Source organism: Meriones unguiculatus, assembly GCF_030254825.1.
Source record: "Meriones unguiculatus strain TT.TT164.6M chromosome Y unlocalized genomic scaffold, Bangor_MerUng_6.1 ChrY_unordered_Scaffold_35, whole genome shotgun sequence".
In the NCBI taxonomy this organism is placed as follows: Eukaryota; Metazoa; Chordata; class Mammalia; order Rodentia; family Muridae; genus Meriones; species Meriones unguiculatus.
The window spans coordinates 478593-489243 of record NW_026843712.1 but is presented as its reverse complement, the minus strand read 5'-3'; positions in this window follow the sequence as shown (position 1 = coordinate 489243).

Below are 10651 nucleotides of genomic sequence, written 5' to 3'. Positions count from 1 at the left end.
ATCAGTAGACTTGGGGAGGGGCATGCATGAAGAAGAGGGAGGGAGAATGGGATCGGGAGGGGCTTATGGGGGGATACAAAGTGAATAAAGTATAATTAATTAATTAAAAAATAAATAAAAAAGGAGCAGTGCAGACAAAGGATTAACAAGTAGTTATGAAATTATGGATGGGAGATAGAAATGGGTAAGGTACATGGCATCTGACAGGTGCTGTGAGATGGAAGGAAAAGTTATTGAGATAGCATAGGTGGAAATACCTGCCCAGCCAGGTGTTATAAAGCAGTTATACAACCTAAGAGGTGTCTGTGGCTTACTGATTTTGAAAATGGGTTAAATAATACCACTGTAACGATCATTGGGTTAATAACAATTATTTAGCACTATATCATTTATTACCAATTACACCCCTGTGTTTCGTAATGCCTTTGCCTCTGCATTTGCTGACCGGAGAGTGTTTATGCTCTTCCTGGATTGGCCCAGCCCCAGAATCCCTTCCAATGCCTTCTTGGATACATCCGATATACTCCTTATGGGAAGTGGCCCGAAGACTTGGCAGGTTCTTAAAGCAAAGCTGGAGAGGCATGGATCTATGATGAAGACTTTGGGGAATTCTCTTGGAGAAACTTCCAGGAAATACCCAGCAGGAATGGCTTTTCCCTGACCTCCCCACACCAACACCACTGGAGAGGAGTGTCATGGTAGGAGACCCATCTAGGATCTACATAGATTCTCTGCCCAATCCTAGGTGATGAAGGTGCCCTGCCTGTGTAAGGACACCTTCCTCCTGCCCCCATACCCAACCTTTTGAACCCCAAACTCATGCACATCCTTTAGACAAAGGGCTGTGATGCCTCTGAGTTCAAGGCCAGCCTGGTCAACAAAGCCAGTCTAGGACAGCCAAAACTGCACAAAGAAACCCTGTCTGGAAGAAAAAAAAAGAAACAGAATGAGAGGAGGAGGAGGAGGAGGAGGAGGAGGAGGAGGAGGAGGAGGAGGAGGAGGAAGAGGAAGAGGAGGAGGAGAAAGAGAAGGAGGAGGAAGAAGAGAAATAGAAAGAAAGGAAGAAAAAAGAGAGAAAGAAAGAAAAAACTAAGAATGAAAAGAAAGAAAAAGGAAAGAAAGAGAGAAAGAAAGAAAGAAGGAAAGAAGGAAAAAGAAAGAAAACAAACCTTGGGATGTGCCCATATTGCTCCAGGATTTTGTAGTTCAGAGAATGAATTGAATGATGGCAGTTGCTATGCAGGAGTGAGGGAGAGAGGCACTCATAGAGGGAGGGGAGAGAGATACAGAAAGAGAAGAGGACAAAGCAGGGTGAACCAGAAAGTCTGATACATACTGAAGGATCTCTAGAGAGGGGATGCTCCACTCCTGGGCTAGGGAATGGAGGGTAGAGGGCAGGGTATTCCAGCCTCATCCTGCAACAGGTAGGGATCTAATGATGCCTGCAACCACACATCTGAAGCCTTTTGTTGATAAAACTGGATAAGGGGCAAAGCAATCTTCTTTGGCTGCTTCCTGCTGTCACTGGGGACATTGATACTGAGGTTGGGAGGGCAAAAAGCTGAAATGTTGGCCAAAGTCAGGGGGGAATTGGCTGTTTTACTTTCTGTCCAGGATCTGGGAGATCATATCCATGAAGGAAACTGCAGGCCTAGCTGAAACAGTCTGTAAAGTTTGTAACAGTCTGTAAAGTTTGCAACAGTCTGTAAAGAGCACTTGTGTTCTGGATGCAGCTCTTGAGGTAGCTCCTGGACCTGACAGAATGCTGGAACAGATAAACATTAGGAAAAGAAGGTAAAGTTAAGGAATTTAGGAAGAGAGATTATTTTCCTTGGGCATGCATTTAAAACTCTAGACCCATGGTCTTGGCAGCTGGGATAGGGAGGGATCCCTCCTACAGGAATAGGTAGGTAGGAAAATAGACTGTTGATTGACAGTAGTTTTCTAGAGTCCATTTGACCTACGGATTCTAGTGGATTCCAGCAGATCTCCTGAAGCTTACAAGAATCTTAAAGTTTACAAAATGAGACAAATTGGCTTGGTAGGCAATTTAAAATCTGATTAATGTGAAAGCTCTGAAGAGTCTTAATACAAGAGTAGCATAGTGAGGGCAAGAGTTTTTATATTCCTTAAATCACTTTCTTACTACCAACCTTAAAACACCTTCTTAGACCCCTCAAACGCTTGATGTCCTTATAACTCAACATAACAAGGCAGCAGAAGCCTTGGTTTTTAGTGTTACACTCAAACTCATATTCAAACTCATCAGAGACCTGAGAAGGATAAATTACCACAGAAAGGGTACTCCAGACAGCCCATGTATCAACTAATATGACAGAAGCTTACCCATTACCTAGACAGACTTCCTAGTAGACTGCTGTGGTATTAATGGCCTTACTGTGGGCACAAGTCCCAAGGCAGCATCAGGTTTGGCTGCCATGCCTGGCAAATCTGGGAGACATTTCTGTGGAGGAGGATCCTGGGAAACTGACTGACATCTTATTTCATCTAGGCCAAATGGGGCAAATCAGCTGTAGGAGTGTCCTGCTTGTCCATAGTTCAGACCAGGCCTTACCAGCAGGTGAGGCATTGGGCCAGTCTTGCGCAGTGGTTAGCATACCACAATCCAGATGGGAGTCATTTGTTTTTCTGCCGGTATCTTCTTGGAGGTTTTGGGGTCACTGCTAGAGGCTGGTGTCTCTGTTATAGCAAGCTTTTCCTTTAAACTTTTAAATGCCATCTTCTGCAAATTCCGACAGATTTGAGGACCATAATCTATTAAGTATAGCTGAGCCAAACAATACCTATGTTTTTATTTTTTAATTAATTTTTTAATGTTTTATATTAGTTACAGTATATTAACTTTGTCTCCCAGCTGTAGTCCCTCCCACTCCCATCCTCCCTCCCTCATGTCCTCCCTGTCCCTCTCTAAGTCCACTGATAGGGGATGTGCTCCTCCCCTTCCATCTGACCCTAGCTTATCAGGTTTCTTCAAAACTGGCTGCAATGTCCTCCTCTGTGGCCTAGCAAAGCTGCTCCTCCCTTGGAGTGGGGAGGTCAAAGAGCCAGCCTTTGAGTTCTTGTCAGAAATAGTCCCTGTTCCCCTTACTAGGGTACCCACTTGGATACTGAGCTGCCATGGGCTACATCTGAGCAGGGGTAAGCTTCTGTCATGTTACTTGTTTTCTTCTATTTCCAATGGCCATCCCATTTGTCTTTCTAAGTGAAGTTTGGTCATCTTATCCCAGGTCCATTTTCTTGTTTATCTTCTTCAGGTATACAGCGTTTTAGTATGTTTATCCTATCTTATAGGTCTAGTACCCACTTTTAAGTGAGTATATACCGCGTGTGTCTTTCTGCTTCTGGAAGACCTCTCACTCAGGATGATCTTTTCTAGATCCCACCATTTACCTGCAAACTTCATGGTTTCCTTGTTTTTACTTGCCGAGTAGTAGTCCATTGTGTAAAAAATACCACAATTTCTGTATGCATTCCTCAGTTGATGGACATCTGGGTTGTTTCCAGGTTCTGGCTATTATGAACATGGTTGAGCAAATGTCCTAGTGTACTTGAGCATCTTTTGGATATATGCCTAGGAGTGGTTTAGCTGAATTTTGAGGAAGCGCTATTCCTAATTTTCTGAGAAAGCACCAGATTGATTTCTAAAATGGTTGTACAAGTTTATATTCCCACCAACCTCTCCAGCATCTGGATTGTCACTTGAGTTTTTGATCTTAGTCATTCTGATGGGTGTAAAGGGAAATCTCAGGGTCATTTTGATTTGCATCTCCCTGATGGATAAGGACGTTGAGCAGTCCTTTAAGTGTTTCTCTGTCATACTATATTCCTCTACAGAGAATACTCTGCTTAGTATTTTATCAGATATTAGTTGGGTTGCTTGATATGTTGCTTTTTAACTTCTTTGGTTCTTTATATATTCTGGATATCAGCCCTCTGTCAGATATAGGGTCCCAGTCTGTAGGCTGCCATTTTGTTCTGATGACAGTGTCTTTTCCTTTACAAAAGCTCTTCAGTTTCATGAGGTCCCATTTATTGACTGTTGTTCTTAATCCTTGTGTTTTAAATTAGCTATTCTAAACTGTAAACATAAAATAGGAGTATGTAGCATGACGTGGTTTTAAGTATATGAGCATATTAGAGGATTTGATTATTCTATTATCAAAGCAAAACTTTCAATCATAGATACAGTTTATAGACTGGCTAATCCTACCACATTGAATCATTACAGACTATTGTATTTTTCTGAGTGTCCCAGGGTATCCACTCAGCCAAAGCTTAAGAGACAGAAGTTACATTTGGTGGTCAGCAAGGCACCGAGTCTACCTGACAGTCACAAATAAACGCAGCAGGGATCAGATGTCTCCAAATGGAAAGGTTACCCTAGAACAAAGGCCTGGTCTTTGTTCTAGATAGACTAGCTCTGGCATGGCCATGGCTTTTCAGAGTGAGTCCAAGTAGTATCTTCATTTCCATTGAATTCTAGGAAGACTTTAATTTCTTTCTTTATTTCTTCCCTAACCCAGCTGTCATTTAGTAGCAAGTTGTTCAGTTTCCATGTGTGTGTAGGCTTTTGCTATTTCTGTTGTTGTTGAGGTCCAGCTTCATTCCATGGTGATCAGACAGGATACAAGGGATTATTTCAATCTTCTTGTATCTGTTGAGGCTCGCTTTGTGACCAACTAGATGGTCTATTTTGGAGAAGGTACCATGAGGTGCTCAGAAGAAGGTAAATTCTTTTGTGTTTTGGTGTAAGGTTCTGTAAATGTCTGTTGGGTCCATTTGATTCGTGACCTTTGTTAGAGACATTGTTTCTTTGTTTAATTTCTGTTTTATTTCCTGTCCTTTGTTGAGAGTGAGGTGTTGAAGCCTCCCACTATTAATGTGTGGGGATCTATGTGTGATTTAAGTTTTATCAACGTTTCTTTTACAAATGTGGTGCCCTTGTATTTGGGGTATAGATGTTCAGGATTGTGATGTCTTCCTGGTGGAATTTTCCCTTGATGAGCATGAACTGTCCTTCCCCATCTGTTTTTATTAATTTTGGTTGAAGGTCTATTTTATCAGATATTTGAATGCTTGCTTCTTGGGTCCATTTGCTTTGTTTTTATCTTCCACTAGGTCTTTACGCATTTTATTTGTTTCCTCTGTTATCCTTTTCATGAGCATAGATGTTAGGCCGTCATCTTGACTTTCAGTTATGCTGGGGTGTCCAGGGCTACTTGCCCCTGGATACCTGGGTTCTGGAGATGCCATATTGCTCTGTCTTTTGTTGGTTGAGCTTTAATGCTGGCTTCTACCCATTGGGCTATCTTAGTTTTTGGGTGGTAGTTTCTGGTGTTCCTGGAATCCTGTGGTGGAGGGAATCCCCTTCGCAGGAAAGGGAAGCCTCCTCAGCTTTTTGGGTTTGGTCAGTGTATGGCCGGTGTTTTTCAGGAGTTGCTACAGCTCACCTCAGGCGTTCAGACCTGAGTGGTAACTGTGGTCCTTGTGAGTCAAGAGGGCTCTCCTCTCACCCGCAGAAGTCCTGGAGACAGCTGCCCTGCTTCTGGGTTTCCTGCTGTAATTTAGTGAGCTGCTGCTATAAACTGGGTGCCCCGTGGTTTGGTCAGTTTTGTTAGGGATAACTGGTTGCCCCTTGGAGCAGTATCTGGGGGTTGATCTCGGGAATCCCAGGCTTCTGTAGGTCTGAGGTTGGGGATCTGTGCCCCAGTACCCAAGATGATGGGGTACTTGGGTACCCCATTAACATCTTAGAAACTAACTTGAATTCCACCTTCTACTTAGGACAAGCCTTAGTTTCAAACTGGAAGTGTGATACTCTGTCTTTAAGTTGCAGCACAGTCTTCTGTCTTCTCTTTGCTGTGCATATCTACACTTTATTTGTGGACTTAACCAAGCACAGAAAACATTACAGGTCACTGGTGGGTATTTATGTAATTGTGTAGAGTAACAATTTATTTGAAAATGGATCTCCTTTCACTTAAGCTTCTGTGAATTATTTTATTTTATTTTTTCCCTTAAGGTATATAATATGCTTTGCTTTTATTTCTTGAATTACTTTATTTTATTTTTTAATATTAGTTACAGTTTATTAATTTGGTATCCCAAAAGTAGCCTCGTCCCTCATTCCCTCCCAACCCCACCCTCCCTCCTCTTCTCCTCCCTGCCCCTTTCCAAGTCCACTGATAGAGAGGAGGTCTCCTCTCCATCCATCTGAACCTAGCTTATCAGGTTTCTTCAGGACTGCTTGCAGTGTCCACCTCTGTGTCCTAGCAAGGCTGCTCCTCCCTTTGTAGAGGGTATGGGTGGAGGGGAGGTCAGAGAGCCCGCTATTGAGTTCATGTCAGAAATAGTCCCTGTTCCCCTTACTAGGGTACCCACTTGGGTACTGAGCTACCATGGGCTACATCCGAGCAGGGTTTCTAGGTTATATCCATACGTGGTCCTTGGTTGGAGATAGAGTCACATAAAAGCCCCTGGTGCCCAGATATATTAGGTCCTTGGGGAGCTCCTGTCCTCTCCACATCATCCCCCTTCTTTCACATGATTTCCTGCACTCTAGGAAGTTTTCTTTATGAGGCTCAGCATCTGCTTTGATATACTGCTAGATAGAGTCTTTTATATGTATAAATATAGATATATTTATAAATATGTGTGTGTGTGTGTGTGTGTGTGTATGCAAGCATATATGTTACATTGTGTAGACAATTCAACTGGTCTTCCTTTAGGATTGTTCAGGGTCCTGAAAATGACCTATGTCAGTATCTGTATCCTATGACATCATCTGGGCCAGATACACTGTCCTGCCCCCCATTACTCACTGTTGTTTGTTCTCTCCCTCTCTGCTCTGTCCCCTCTCTTTGTCAGGGTTCCCCCTCCCCGCACCATCACCTTCTTTCTCCCCTTCCCTCCATCTCCATCCAAGAAACCTCTTTCATATGAGATCAGTTGTGTGCATGGCATTTTTACAAAAACACTTAAGTACGAATACACACATCTATGTATGCATACAACAGATGTATATGTAGGTGATGTAAATTAAATTAAATTCTCAAATAATGGGTGAGAATACGTCCCAACTTGGCACATCTTATCACCAAATGAAGTTTTGAATATCTTGCCTGGGTTACATGTAATTGAGTTGTTGGTCAAAGCTGTTTCATGGATATCCCCCCAAACCTGAGACTATTTCCAATAAAAAGGTTTGTCTTAATGACCTGAAAAGCACAGCCCCATTGCTAAAGACAAACCTACCCAACTCTTTAACTATGGAGAAATAGAGCTGGCACCTGTATAAAACCGTCCTTCTTATGTGTTCATGCCTTTGTGGTACAGGCAGGTACTCGGCATGCTACCAGAGCACAAAGGGAAACACCAATCCAGCCACAAAGACTTTAATCTACAACACTGTTCTTCTGCCTACAATATATGCTATGGCAATGGTGTCACAAATCTGTGGTATGAACTAGCCAATATATGATATGACTTACGTCCCCCTCCCTGAGACATGAGCCTCCTCTGACACTGCTTGGGGTACCAAGAACTTGAGACCAAATAGCCCAGTGACCTGGGTAAAGGCAAATACTAGCAGCTGCCACCCTGAGTCTGCTTTCCCCCAGGCAGCCTTGTGCACAGGGCCGGACTGTAGGGAATGAAGCTCAGCCTGGGTTAGGCAGGATCTCAGTAGGCACAAGGGGGGCAAGAGAAACAGCCTTCTGAGAGACAGTTTTCAATGAAACAGCTCTCAGGACAGGATTTTCAGAGTCTGGGCATGTCTCAACCTCACTCCAGCTCTGGACCCCACACTCTAACCCCCGTAGCACCATTGCACAGCTTAGTAGTCTCACAACCGCTGTGAAAAAGAAATTAAAGGTAGCAGTAACATTTCTGCTAAAGACATTTGCTGGGCTTATGTGGCCTTGTTCAGTCACCAAAGCTTCCTCCTGAAGCAATGGGGAAAAAAGTACAGGGACCCACTGACAGACATTATGCAGAGAGAATCTTTGGGACAGTGAGCCCTCGATGGGATGTCTCGATCAAATGCTTCAATCCAGGGCTCAAGGAACGTCATGGAGAAGGAGGTAGAGAGATTGTAAGAGCAAAAGGAGATAGAGGACAGAGAAAACCAGGTCCTCCCGAGCAAAGCACATGTGAACTCACAGACTGAGGCAGCAGATACAAGGCCTTCACTAGGTCATGAGTGGGTCTCTGATTCTTGTGCCTTCTCTTGGGCTCTTTTCTTTCTGTTACCATTTTAATTTTATCTTATACTTTATATATCTCAGAAGCCTGTTGTTTTCTTAAGAGAAAGAGAAAGGGAGAGGATCCAGAAGCAGAGGAGGTGGAGAGGAAGTGGGAGGTGGAGAGAGAGGAGATACCATAATCAGGATATATTAAGTGAGAAGAAAAACCCTTCTTTTCAATAAATGAAGCAAACAACAAACAAACAAAAAACCAAAACCCCACCAATGAAACAGAAACAAACCTAATCATTCTCTCTGCACTACAGTAAATTTGAATTTTTCCTGACCTCTCTGCATCTCTCATCTTTATTTGTTTATTATTCTTTTAATGTTTTTTAAAGATTTTATTTATTATTATTCTTATTAATTTTTTACGTATGCGTGCCCTGCATGTACACCCACATGCCAGAAGAGGGCATCAGACCGCAGTAATAGATGGCTGTGAGCTCAGGACCCCTGCCTGGAAGAGCAGACAGTGCTCTTAACCACGGAGCTATCTCTCACTTTTAATTACGTGTTCAGGATTTCACTGTGCAATAACACACCAATAGTTTGTTTTTCATTTTGTGTCTTCAGTGTACCAGTCAATAGTCTCCCCTCGCATCGTGGCAGGCTTACATCTTCTCAGCTTCTCTTTTAAAGGTGCAAGTCATATTTAAGAAGCCATTCTGACGCCCATAGCTGTTTTCTGTTCAAAAGATGAGGAAACGCGGTCTCTTATGCGGTATAACGTATTATTACTGGGGAGTAGTGGAAAATCCCACAGCACTGACAAGTGACGACGACGAAGAGCTTAAACCTTCAAGGCATGTTCTATGTTCTGTTCAGCTGTAATGTTCTCTTGCCTTCCTGCACTGTAAGCATTTTCCAGCAGATTTCCCTTTAATTTCATGTGACGCTTCCAGGAGGAGCATTCACCCTTTCTGTTTGTTGCTGCATTGTCTCAGAGAGCTCAGGCTTGGAAACCGGACGGCATTCACTCCGCCTTCCTCTTGCATATTCATTTCTGGCATCTGACTACGTCATAAATGATTCGTGACTGGGCGTGGACCACGTTTCTCTCTTCCGGCTGGGCAGGCACCATCTTGTTTCCTGGCCCAGGAGAAGGACGTGCCCGTTGTGTGGAAGGTGCTCCTCAACCCGCTGCTGGCCGGGGACCTCAAAGTGGAGGCAGCAACGGTTTGGAGCCGAGTCTCCGGGAAGAGGAAGGACTAAGAGAGTGGCAGGGACCGCAGTCAGGCGCCAGCATTGGTAACAGTCTGTACCTCGGTCGGTCGTAGAGGCCTCGGGAGCCCTTGGGCGGACCTGGGCACAGACAGTCGAGCTTTCGCCTTTGGAGCTAATTAGAAAGTAGGGAAGCAGAGCCATTTGTATAGCACAGTTTCATTTCCTTATCCTGGTATTAGTCGACTGGAGGTGGTCCTGTCCTTTTTTTTCTTTTTTCTTTCTTCTCTCTCTCTTTCTTCCTTCCTTCCTTCCTTCCTTCCTTCCTTCCTTCCTTCCTTTCCTCTGTGCCTCCCTCCGTCCATCCCTCCGTCCGTCCGTCCGTCCCTCCCTCCCTCCCTCCCTCCCTCCCTCCATCCCTTCCTTCCTTTTCTTTTTCAGCTTTTTGCCCGTACATAGAATCTGGGGCCTCGGATAGTCAAACTAAAACACAGTCTTTCAAACAGTCTTAGGCTTCACTTTCACAACTTCATCCTGCACAAGACTTAGTATTTTATAAAATGTGCCTTGTTGTTTTGGGTATCTAGTGCACCGGTATCAGATGCTCCTCTAAAGGCCAGAAATGTGTTTGGTCACCTGAGAAGAACTGGTTGTGACATTCCAGCCTCATTTACCTTAAGTGGTAAAGTTAATTTAATTCGGGTGGAAATAAACCCAAAAGTCCGGAACTCTGCGTTGTGTTCCTGCATTCTGAAAGAGGTCAGATGCCTGCACAGTCCGTTTGGCACTCAGTTGCCCTAGGAGTTGCTCAATTTTTTTCCTTCAGAAACAATTCCTGGATTCCCCTGGAAGCTCTAGAAAGGAGAAGGGAATCAGGTGGGCTTGAATCACTGTCCAAGTCTCCTACCTAACAGATCCAGCCTAACAGTTTCAGTAAGATTCCTTTTGCACCTTGGATTCCTATTTAGAGAGCTAGAGTCTACATGTGACTCTGGAGAGAGTCCTCAGAGCAGATGTTTTATGTAAGTGCACAATTAGACCCAGCATCTGGCTTTTACTATCTTATTTGTCTCTCGTGATCACCCGGCCTTAGAACTGCACATTGTATTGAAGAAATGTGGTGCATGTACTTTTTGTGGAATAGCCTCCAGTTTTAAAGGTCTCAGCACCCTCTTCAGGTTACCCTTAGTACCTTCCAGATAAAACTACTAAAGATTAAAGAC